The sequence below is a fragment of the Squalius cephalus genome (assembly GCF_949319135.1).
Source record: "Squalius cephalus genome assembly, chromosome: 3".
NCBI classification, from domain to species: domain Eukaryota; kingdom Metazoa; phylum Chordata; class Actinopteri; order Cypriniformes; family Leuciscidae; genus Squalius; species Squalius cephalus.
Window position 1 is genome coordinate 15,395,644 of NC_137124.1, and position 13,273 is coordinate 15,408,916.

The 13,273-nt window shown below is 36.0% G+C and overlaps 1 protein-coding gene across 1 annotated transcript in view; it reads left to right on the top strand.

The window, feature by feature from the left end:
• The window catches only part of ctxnd1 (cortexin domain containing 1), a 36,148-nt gene continuing 22,875 nt past the window's right edge, over nucleotides 1-13,273 (top strand). Inside the window, exon 1 of the mRNA XM_079867405.1 lies at nucleotides 1-126. The gene's annotated coding sequence lies outside the window, so the exon portion shown is untranslated. The remainder of the gene's footprint in view (nucleotides 127-13,273) is intronic.

The window sequence follows — 13,273 nt, forward strand, 5'->3', positions numbered from 1 at the left end:
AGAAGCAATGCAGTACGGGTGAGCTCTGAGCTGCAGCAGGATCCACAGCCTCAGTGTCAGACGCTCTGCAGCATGCATCAAGGAACACTTCATCCACACTTTCTGCTCCACGGGATGTGAGTTCAGGTAGGAACAAAGCCAGAACAAAGAGTCTGGTCACAGTGTCTCTTGTCTTGTTCCAAGAGAACCAAATAATTGTTGCATGTTTCATTGAATGAGAGGTGGTTGGAGCACTTTTACCTGTTTAAAGCTGGATAATGATGTTGAGGATTGACGACTTCATCTTGTTTTAATAATGGAGTTGTCTTTCATGGCCAAGGGAATGCAAAAAGTTTTTTGAAATCTTTAAGATGAGGATTAAAAAAGCATACTGTGATGCTTTTGCCTGTGAATCCTTCAGTCTTTCATGCAATCGCCATAAAAAAAAGACTGTTCAGTCAGACCAGGGGCATTTGCAACGTTTAAATTTCACAATTCCTCATAATATCTTTCTGTCTGAGAAAATGAACTGTGACTTTATTACTCTGTGAGAAATTTAAAGTGATTTTTTTGGTATAAATATGTTTTTTTTTTTTCTCCTGTCTAAAGGGTTGATGCCTTTGAATTTAAACTTCTGTACTGTTTATTTTATTTTTTGTTAATAGTTAATAAGAATACATGCTAACTGTTGTTGATAGCTGCTGATGCCTGTGATTTTGAGGACAATTATAACACTAGTTTTGAAATAAAAATTGCATACTGATTTGAAAAAATAAATCTTTAAAATATCTTGAACATTATTATATGTCTCTCATAGACTTCTGCTTTAAACACATTATTCTGGCATTAAAAATAAGTCAATCAGAGCGCATTACTGTATTAATTTCCAAATTATGACCATCTTTCTCAATCTAAATATTTTAATAGCACTGTAACGAAGGTAAGGTGAAGCTACAGACGCGTGTCTCTAATCCCAGCTATTGATTCATATCAGTCAGTCCTGCATGATCAAGCAGAATCTGAATCACTGTAATCATTTATGACTGATTCTCTCAGGCGACTGTCAACATTTTCAAGGTGTGCTGTATTAATGATCACATATAGCACAGAAATACATGACACACACACTGAATATTTATTTATAATAAATAAATACATATTTTTGATGAATACATCAAATTACATATTACTGCATTTTCTAAAAGCAACTATATGATCATCTTCAAAATTGTAGATAACTAGATTAGATAGTTAATTAGATACGCTATTAAAATCATCATGAAACTGTTAGTGTAGTATCAATGAGATACAATTTCAATTAGTTTTTATTTGTTTATTTCCCATTTTCATTATTTAAGTTAGTTTTAGTAATTGTTTTTGTGTTCTTATCGTTCTTATCTGTTTATAGTTTTTATTAATTTTTATTAACTAAGTTTTAGTTTTAGATTTAGTTATTTTTGTATGTCAAGTTAAACTAAATGAAAGTGAGAAATGTTGCCTTAGCAACTAGCTGAAATAAAATATGCTTATTTTGTTATTTTTTTTATTTCAATTAACATTTATTGTATTTCAAACAACAAAAATATTTTTTATTTATATATATAGTTATAGTTATAGTATAGTATATATATAGTATAGTTTTCATTTAAGTTAACTTTAATAACCTTGATAAATTTAATAAACTTGTCATAAAATCAAAATGTACACATTATTTAAGAGAATTAAATGTTTGTACTTTGTCACACAGATATGAAAAATCTGTCATTAATTACTCACCCTCATGTCATTTCAAACGTGTAAGACTTTCAATCACCTTCAGAACACAGATGAAGATCTTTTTGATGTAATCTGAGAGCTTTCTTCTTCTCTTCTCTTGAGCTTCCACAAGAACCAATGAGGTTCATTCTCGTGTGTTACGCAGCACGTTTGAGCTTCAGTAAGAACCAATGAGGTTCATTCTCGTTTTACGCAACACGTTTGAGCTAATTAACTTGAATTAAATGTTTGTACTTTGTCACACAGATATGAAAAATCTGTCATTAATTACTCACCCTCATGTCATTTCAAACGTGTAAGACTTTCAATCACCTTATGAAAAAGAACCAATGAAATTGGTTCTTTTTTTGATTGAAATTGGTTTCAATCAAATATGAAAAAGAACCAATGAGGTTCATTCTCGTGTGTTACGCATCACGTTTGAGCTTCAGCAAGAACCAATGAGGTTCATTCTCGTGTTACGCATCATGTTTGAGCTTCAGTAAGAACCAATGAGGTTCATTCTTGTGTTACGCAACACGTTTGAGCTTCTGCAAGAACCAATGAGGTTCATTCTCGTGTGTTACGCATCATGTTTGAGCTTCAGCAAGAACCAATGAGGTTCATTCTCATGTTACGCATCATGTTTGAGCTTCAGCAAGAACCAATGAGGTTCATTCTTGTGTTACGCAACACGTTTGAGCTTCTGCAAGAACCAATGAGGTTCATTCTCGTGTGTTACGCATCATGTTTGAGCTTCAGCAAGAACCAATGAGGTTCATTCTTGTGTTACGCAACACGTTTGAGCTTCTGCAAGAACCAATGAGGTTCATTCTCGTGTGTTACGCATCATGTTTGAGCTTCAGTAAGAACCAATGAGGTTCATTCTTGTGTTACGCAACACGTTTGAGCTTCTGCAAGAACCAATGAGGTTCATTCTCGTGTGTTACGCATCATGTTTGAGCTTCAGCAAGAACCAATGAGGTTCATTCTCGTGTTACGCATCATGTTTGAGCTTCAGCAAGAACCAATGAGGTTCATTCTCGTGTTACGCATCATGTTTGAGCTTCAGCAAGAACCAATGAGGTTCATTCTTGTGTTACGCAACACGTTTGAGCTTCAGCAAGAACCAATGAGGTTCATTCTCGTGTGTTACGCATCATGTTTGAGCTTCAGCAAGAACCAATGAGGTTCATTCTCGTGTTACGCATCATGTTTGAGCTTCAGCAAGAACCAATGAGGTTCATTCTCGTGTTACGCATCATGTTTGAGCTTCAGCAAGAACCAATGAGGTTCATTCTTGTGTTACGCAACACGTTTGAGCTTCTGCAAGAACCAATGAGGTTCATTCTCGTGTGTTACGCATCATGTTTGAGCTTCAGCAAGAACCAATGAGGTTCATTCTCGTGTTACGCATCATGTTTGAGCTTCAGCAAGAACCAATGAGGTTCATTCTCGTGTTACGCATCATGTTTGAGCTTCAGCAAGAACCAATGAGGTTCATTCTTGTGTTACGCAACACGTTTGAGCTTCTGCAAGAACCAATGAGGTTCATTCTCGTGTGTTACGCATCATGTTTGAGCTTCAGCAAGAACCAATGAGGTTCATTCTCGTGTTACGCATCATGTTTGAGCTTCAGCAAGAACCAATGAGGTTCATTCTCGTGTGTTACGCATCATGTTTCAGCTTCAGCAAGAACCAATGAGGTTCATTCTCGTGTTACGCATCATGTTTGAGCTTCAGTAAGAACCAATGAGGTTCATTCTTGTGTTACGCAACACGTTTGAGCTTCAGCAAGAACCAATGAGGTTCATTCTCGTGTTATGCATCATGTTTGAGCTTCAGTAAGAACCAATGAGGTTCATTCTTGTGTTACGCAACACGTTTGAGCTTCAGCAAGAACCAATGAGGTTCATTCTCGTGTGTTACGCATCATGTTTGAGCTTCAGCAAGAACCAATGAGGTTCATTCTCGTGTTACGCAACACGTTTGAGCTTCTGCAAGAACCAATGAGGTTCATTCTCGTGTGTTACGCATCATGTTTGAGCTTCAGCAAGAACCAATGAGGTTCATTCTCGTGTGTTACGCATCACGTTTGAGCTTCAGCAAGAACCAATGAGGTTCATTCTCGTGTTACGCAACACGTTTGAGCTTCTGCAAGAACCAATGAGGTTCATTCTCGTGTGTTACGCATCATGTTTGAGCTTCTGCAAGAACCAATGAGGTTCATTCTCATGTTACGCAGCACGTTAAGCTTCAGCAAGAGGTTTGGTCTTGCGTGTCAAGCAGGTTCAGAGCTTCTGTTTATGTTTTCGCTGATCAATGTTAATATGTGAATAACAGCCTAAATTCAATCTGTTCATCATATAAAGTGATCGTGTCTCTTCAGAAAATTTGGACTAAACCACTCAATTCATATGGATTAGTTTTACGATCTCTTTATGAACTTTTTTAAGGGTCAAAGTGGTAGTTGTGTAGCTGTCTAATATGGAGAGTACAGAACGATTTCATCAAAAAGATCTTCATCTGATCTTCATTATTCCAAAGATCTTACGGGTTTGGGACAATATGAGAAGAGTAATGAATGACAGAATTAAAACCATCCCTTTAAAAATCTTACAGTTTTTCTGTCTCTGAAACAATTTTCCTCTTGATGTCGGCAGACGTCACCTCCCCTCCAACCACCTGTCAAAAAAGACTCATTTCACAATCCAATCAGAAAAAATATCCAGTCCTTCATTATTCTGTATCAGAAAATACATCAAATTATGGAAATGAAAATGCTCTTGACTTTGAATTGAATCGCAACATAATGAAGGATAACATAAATAATCTAATGTCACAGTCTTTACAAGAGGGGGGGTGAAATGCTCATTTTCACTCAATCTCCTGTTAATCTTGAGTACCTATAGAGTAATATTGCATCCTTCATATCTCCAAAAAGTCTTTTGTTTTATTATATTAATCAAAGAAAGATAGGGTGTACCGAGTCTTTCCGGAAAAAACCGAGCGGCTGGGGGCGGGCCGTGTGGGCGAAGCTTAGCTGTGCTAACGCACCGAGCTAGTGACAACACACAGAGACATTATTTGTTCAACAGTTACTCACCGTCCGGTTCCAACGCACGACCGCGAACGTTTATCATTGCGACTGCTCGATCCTTAAGCATTAGACGATCTGGGCTTTGTTTATAAAACAATCATCGTCGAAATGCAGGGAACAAACAGCTACACAACTCCGTTTATGCTCAGGAAAACAAACTCCATCCACGGGTTCCTTAACGCTGGGTTCTTTGGGAATCTGTGCAGGGTTGTCTTGCCCTGGCAACCAAAAACACACTTCTTTGGTGACATTGACTTCCCAAAAGCCGGGCAGGGCGCTTTGATGGCGAACTGCTTTCACTCTCTTGCTCTGGTCTAAGAGTGCGCGCGCGGCCGCGATCTTACCGGAGAAGTGCCCTTAGGACCCATATAAGGAAATTCCGCCCTATCTTACGTAAGACAGAGCCATACTCGAAAAAAACTTTCCGAAACTTGTGACAAACCGGAAGGAGTATTTTTGGAACAAAAATACTCCTTCAAACGTACAACTTAGTTTTTGAAACTTTGTCCATGTTTAGCATGGGAATCCAACTCTTTACCAGTGTAAAAAACTCAGTATGCATGAAATAGCATTTCACCCCCCCTTTAATGGCCAAAGAAAAAGCACACTGAGGCGAGATTCCACTAATAGTTGCTAATATGAAATATTTACTCTGTTATTGCATGAAATTACCACAACAAAGCACCATTTTCTTACAGTTTTCAGAGAGCCTATTGACAAGAATGTTCTTCATAGAGAATGTGTGTTGGTGCCAGACTATTAAAGATGAAAGATTATACCGGCAAACACACTTCATCGATTTGTGCCTGGAATCGTGACGAATATGATTTATTAAACCATAGCTTAATAATTTTTACCTTCACTATTTCCACTCTAGATCAAAGTGTTGCCCCCTTCTTTTGAACTCACACTTTGATGGTTTTTGCTAATAATCTCATTGGAAATTTTAAATCAGCTCTAATGTTCTCCTTCCTCAAAATAAAACTGTTGGTCTTTTAAACCTGTGGAAGTAAAGACCCTTATAGTCAGCAGACTTTAGCAATGATGATAAAATGGAAATTGAGCTTTAAACTCTCCAGTTTGGACCTGAGGTTTATTGGGGTGAATGGAGGTCATACAGGAAATTAATTCGTGGAATATTTACTGGGCACCAAGATATGAACTATCCTGTCAGAGAGATCTGAAGAAAAAGGTAGGAGAGAGAGAGATATAATGTATAAGAGACTGAATGGAAGAATAAGAGCAGTACGCTAGTGAAAAATAAATATATCAAAATGTATTTGAAATTAATGTTGTGCTATACTACAAATACATGTACATATTACTTAATATAAATACCCTGCAATTGTAATTTTAGTATACTAAATTGTATACTTAAAGTTTGGAACAACTAATTTTCTTTTGTTATACTTTAGGTACACTTTAAATATCTTGAATTTTAAAGACTGATATTATACAGGGATCATACTATCTTTACTACTAGAGATATCAAAACACACTTGAGGCTTAATATTAAGAAATGTGTATTGTGCAATAAAGAAGTACTCCAAATAAAGTTTAATTATAATATTTTTATCAGTAAGTCTCAAGTAAATGTCAGTAAATATGCTAATGGTTTTGTATGAAATAATGTATTTTAAATACATTTTGGTATAGTTTGTTTTCACTGGGATAGACAGAAAGTGTTTGTTTATATGACCTTAAAGTCTATAATATCTGGAAAGAAATGTTAGCATTCTCATTCATCTCAATGGCAGTTAAAAATTAAATTAAAAGTCCATGTCATGCTTTTAAGAGCCTCTAAAACAAAATATGTCACTAGAAAACATCAGTAATATATTGAAATATTAGTGTCTTACGTTGCTTGCATTCTCCCTTTTTTGTATAGCTTTTCTTTATCTTGTCATTGTACTTATATTGTATTTTTTCATTTGCACATGCATGCACACTATTGAAACGATAAAATGTGAGCTTTCATCAAGTTTAATAGCATAACCAATTTTTCCTTTGTTTTGACATTCCTGCCAATGATTGGAAACGAAGGTAGGTCAAGATGACAATACGACCAATGCAATTGATGAAGAATAAGGCAGCACGTTTTTTTTTTTTTTAACCCTATTATTGCAGATAAAAAAGGTATTTTCTGTTTGGTGGATGCAGTAAAATCCACTGCAGCTTTAATAATGAATGAAATCGTTGGACTGCCAATGGGAGGATCTGTATCAGACTCCATCTGCTATTTAGAAATGATTAAACGCATTAACATTGGCATGTGATTTATCTGGAATAAACACTAGGTGGAAACAGATGTGACATTGATCAATGCTCTCCTGGAAACACGTCTATAAGTGTGTGAGTGTGAGTGTGAGTGTGTGTGTGTGTGTGTGTGTGTGTGTGTGTGTGTGTGTGTGTGTGTGTGTGTGTGTGTGTGTGTGTGTGTGTGTGTGTGTGTGTGTGTGTGTGTGTGTGTGTGTGTGTGTGTGTCTGTGTGTGTGTGTCTGTGTGTGTGTGTACATTATGGGGACAATGTCTCCACAGAGATATCCAAAATCTTTGTCCTTGTGGGGAAATTTTTTTGGTCCCCATGGGGAAAACAGCTTAAAATCATACTAAGTGATATTTTTGAAAATGTAAAAATGCTGAAATGTTTCTGTGATGGGTAGGTTTAGGGGTAGGGTTAGTGTGGGGAGATAGAATATACAGTTTGTACAGTATAAAATCATTATGTCTGGAGAGTCCCCGTAAAACATGAAAACACAACATGCTAAACAGAGATATTTAAAAAATAATGACAAAAAAGCACATAAAAATGACTCAAACTTAAACTATAATTAAAATGAAGAAGTGTGTGTGCTTTACTTGAAATGTCAGCTAGCCTCCTGTGCCCCAACTAAACAATAACCTTGTAAAACCTGCGCAGATGCAAACAAAAACACATTATGCAAAATAAGGTGTAAAATGGGAGATTGTGTCTGTGTTTGTGTACTTGCATAAAACATTTTCTGCCATAAAAGCCAATAATCTTTAGAGGGTAAAGACTCCATCTCTTTTTTGAGGGTTAGGAAAATTCATGTTGTCCCGGTCAATATTAAAAATCCGTGCTGGCCCAGAGGAGATGGATGATTCTCTTGTGGATTGATTGTAGCAGCCAAACGTTGTAACAGCTCATTACTTTAAATCAGCCCTCAGGCATTATAATGGTGACATTTCCTTTGAAAAATAAAGTTAAAGCTACTATTAAAAGTAGATATCTACATTTCACTATCTTTTTAAACATACACTACCTTTCAAAAGTTTGGGATCAGTAATCAGAAATTAACACTTTTATTCAAAAAGGATGTATTTAATTGAGCAAAAGTTACAGTAAAATGTTTCTTGAGCAGAAAATCAGCATATTAGAATGATTTCTGAAGGATCATGTCACACTGAAGACTGGAGTAATGATGCTGAAAATTCAGTTTTGCATCACAGGAATAAATTACATTATCAAATATATTCAAATTGAAAATTTTATTATGTATATGAAAAAGTTATTTTAAATTGCAATAATAATAATAATAATTCACAATGTTACTGTTTTACTGTATTTTTTATTTAAGAAATGCAGCCTTGGTGAGCATAAGAGACTTATTTTAAATGTTTTTAAAAAAAATGTTACCGACCCAAAACTTTGAACAGTATTTTCTGGTAATTTTTTTTTTTGAACGAATAAACGTGATCTCAATTAAGAACATTTAAATTTAAACAAACAAGATTATACTAAATGCAACTTAAAAACAGATAATAAACAGGTTTAGCAACTTTTAGCTAAATATTTCCTTAGACCTTAAATGACTTGAATCAGTGACTTATACAAGTTTACAAATCAGTATACAAATCCCAACGTCCGCCTTGGAATTTACTTAGAAATGATGTTATATTAAACATCTTCACCTGCCACTAATATGAAGCCATTTGTTTGATTTGTAGGCTTTTCTGTGTCAGAAGAACAGTACCGTATAGGCTCGCTTATCCTGATGAGAAGCAGGAAAGTGAGAAAAAGTGAACTCATGTGGGCTTATTGCCATTGGGATTGTGGAGGAATTGATTTAAAACCTTTTGGCTGGATTCCTCACTCACTCTGTTAAAACACATCACATCAACTCAGTTGCCCCCATTTACTTGATTCAGAGAAGCATGTGAAATCAAATGATCGGAAGCTGTGAAGTGTTAGAAGACCAGTGTTCAAATTTTCAATACTCTGAGGTTTTGTGGAATGTGCATACGAAATTTCTATTACGTTTGCGATGTTATTTCTGCATGTTGTGATGTTGATCTGCAAATTTTCAAAGACACCCAAAATTGGCTGGGATTGAACCCTTGATCTTGACATTGCTAGCGCCAAGCTCTACTGTTTAAGCTTAGGAAAGCACACATTAATAATATATATATTTTTTTAAATAAAAAAGTATTTAACATACTGTTTATATGATTCATTTTGTGAAAAACAAATGTTTAAATCCTGTTGTTAAATACAGTTTTAAAAAGCATATGTTCTCATGTTACATTTTTTTGTAATGTGTGAGATTTATAAATGAGCAAAGTTCACTGTTTTACCCAACTTTTTGTTGTTGATGTTTTTCATAGTGTGATTAATGTTGAATTCATTTAGGATCAATTTGGCTCATAACATAACTATTGGACCCAGGATTGTAACATAAAAGTGCTAATAAAATTCTCCTATTGTGCTCTACATTAAAAATAAATGAGTTTGGAACCACATGATGATGCAGTACTTTTAAAAGGCAAATATCCTGTGGAAAGAGGAGAGAATGTGAGGGAGAAACAAGTGGGAATAGAGAGAAGATTGAACATAATAAAGAGGAAAAGGGGAGGGTGAAGCGAAAAGTGTGGGGTATAGCAAGAGGAGTGTTCCCTGGAGTTAAATGCAAACACACTAACAAACAGTACTGGAAAAAATAAAGCCAGTACTCACCAAAGGGGGCGGGGCTTTGTTGGGGGTGGGGGGTTCTGGGAGGGGATTGGCTGTCTCCCTCAGCATAGTTTTGGTTTGAAAATTAGGGTGTTGAAGTGTGAACTGTTTAACAGGGTCCCAGGGAATATGCTCCCTTGTGCGGTCTATTCTTTTGTTTGTTTGTTTTTTCAGTTTTTTTGCAAAATGGTCATTTACAAAATGGCACAAGCATGCAAATTGGTTGATGACATACCTGCAATAAAGTAGCCTACAGTTAAAGGGTTAGTTCACCCAAAAATGAAAATTCTGTCAGGAATTACTCACCCTCATGTTGTTCCAACCCCGTAAGACTTTCGTTCATCTTCGGAACGCAAATTAAGATATTTTTGATGAAATCTGAGAGCTGTCTCACTCCTTCATAGGCTTATGGGATCGAAACTTGCCGACCCAGAAAGTTAGTAAAGACATCGTTAAAATAGTCCAAGTGACTACAGTGGCTCAACCAGTTTATCAAGCGACGAGAATACTTTTTGTGCGCAAAAAAATAAAAAAAATAATGACTTTATTCAACTATTAATTTTCTTCTGTGTGAGCCTCTGAGTGAGTTCAGGTAGTGTAACAGCGCAGCGCTTCTGGGTTGTACGTCAGAACGTAGGCTCACTATTGGCCGACGCTGGTCATGTGTGTGATGCGTGAGCCTACGCGGTGACGTACAACACAGAAGCGCTGCGCTGTTAAACTACGTGAATTCATTGTATGAAATGGCAAATTATATAATTGAATTATCATTTTCATTTTGCACCAAACATTGCACAAATGTAATGGAAATTTAAATACAGAAATGCATGGCCATTTTACATATTGCATTGTCATTTTGCATATTACATTTCAAATTGAATATTGCTACCCATATGCTTCCATATTTATGGTGATTCGCGCGCCACTCATGCAAAATTAAACAATTGGGATTCAGTCATTGTGCAGATAATTGATCCGTTCAGTTCGTACAGCTTATAAAAGCTCAGATGAATATATAATTAATTAATAGCTTGATTCTATGTTTCGGTGTGTGCGCTCAGAGTAGCCTACCGGCAACATGTGAGAAGTGCCGGTACGCAAGAAAAAGTTAGGTTACGCTACTGATTAAAACATAGAAGTGGCAAGCAGTACCCACTTCGAGCACTGACTGTAATAGAGGAACTGCTTGTCATTGTGAAAGGTATCTAATCTCCATCAAACAGGACTTTAGCGTCCAGAGATTCTGAACAATCCACCCTAAAGAAAGTGTGAGTGCGTATTCATGCTGCAGGCCCGAACAGATGCGCTCTCTCTGGTCTTCATCTCTGACAGATGGCCGTGATTAGCTGGGAATTGGAAACCAGTCGCATTTGTTAAAAAGTAATGGAACAGAATGATTTCCATGACTTTTAGTTTGATTAACAGTTTTGAACGTCTGTATTTTGCTGCCAAAGCGCAAGGAACACTGTATTTGTGTTCGGGTCATTTTAACCTGGAGAGGATTTTCTTTTCATTGCACTAAACTTACTGACTTCACTCACACCCAAGGTATAAATACTTTCGGTAATTTTTTGTGAGTTTTTCCCTCCTTGTTACACTTGGTGTTCCTTACCGGCCTACAAAAATTGCTTATAAATTACTCTGTATTATCACCAAATATTGGATTCAATCTTTTTGTCAACTTTTGTATTTGTTTTTTAATCTGATTGATCGCCTACTTTATCTGAGCTTATGCACCTAAATGTTTGACCAAAAAAAAAAGCATTATTTGTGGGTAATTTTGGCAATATTGAATCAAATCAAAAAAAAAAAAAAAAAGAAGTTTTTATCACACTAGTGTGCTTTAATGTTTAACCAGGAAGTTTGTTTTGAAATACTTTTATCTTGTTCAAAATGGCACAAAGTCACTTAATTGAAAGAAAACAAGTTTGAATTGAAGATTGAATCCAATATTTTGTGATAGTATAGCATAACAAACGATTTACAAGCAATTTTTAAAAGGCTGGTCATTTTTGACCGGAAACACAAAAGGTGTTTTCAACACAGCACAATGTTTAAAATACAGAATTACTTAATCCACAACCAAACAACAAAAGAAATTATGTTTGAGCATACAGTCTGAATTAAAAAACTGTTAGCCACAAAACATTAAAGATACAGTAATTTTTCACAACATTACATTACATTGTTTTCACAGGTCGCACACAAGGAACCATAAAACATTATCTGTGTAGTCTGATTCGTGAACAAAATACTCTTATGAACTAATTATTTTTCTTGAATCAGTCAGAAAGACTCATGAATCACCCTCAAATTGGTGAGCTATCGATCTATATGGATTTAAAGTTTGTGACACAAGCTGCTTTTTCATATTGTTGGTTGTATTCAATTTGTATTAGGCCTATGCTTTTAATATTTGATGCATGCAGCGTTGCAGCTCAAACAATATATGTATTTTTTAAGGATTTAAAGATATTACTGGAAAACAGGTAAAAAAGACAATACATTCAAATGAATAATGGAATTATTCATATTTATATTCATTATTATTATTTTTACAGTAGTTTTGTTCAGGATACTTAGAAATAAATATTGGACAACATTTTCCTTAAAAATAAAAATAAAAAATGGATAATGGAATTATTATAAGGAATAGTCTTTTAAATGGAAAAAATGGAAAAGTTTAATCCGAGTCAGAATAATGGTTAAATTCCTTCCAATTCCCATCCCTTGCCATGATGAATGATATTATTAGCTGATAGCTTCCATTTTTTTTCCATGCAACACAACCCAACACACAAAGGCTCATACACAAGAGTGTCTAAAGAGGTCCAAGAATGTATTTCCCCGCTAGTCACTCGTAAATTGAGTTGTTCTTCATGTCAGGCCTGAGTGGCACTGTAGTCTCTCTCTCTCTCTCTCTCTCTCTCTCTCTCTCTCTCTCTCTCTCTCTCTCTCTCTCTCTCTCTCTCTCTCTCTCTCTCTCTCTCTCTCTCTCTCTCTCTCTCTCTCTCTCTCACACTCTCTCTCACACTCTCTCTCACACACTCTCTCACACACACACACACACACACACACACACACACACACTCTCACACTCTCTCACACACACACACACACACACTCTCACACTCTCACACACACACACACACACACACACACACACACACACACACACACACACACACACACACACACACACACACACACACACACACACACACACACACACACACACACACACACACACACACACACACACACACACACGTTATCTCCCATCCCTGCTTCAACAGCTTAACACCCTCAATGGCTGAGTCGTTAATCACAGCATGCAATTATCAAAATACTGCAAATGTTACTCACTATCACAGCTTAAATGATAACAGTCTGTAAAATAATGTATTGGACCCTTTAACCACCAAAACATATGGGTGCAATACTACTCAACTAAGGCCAGAAACATT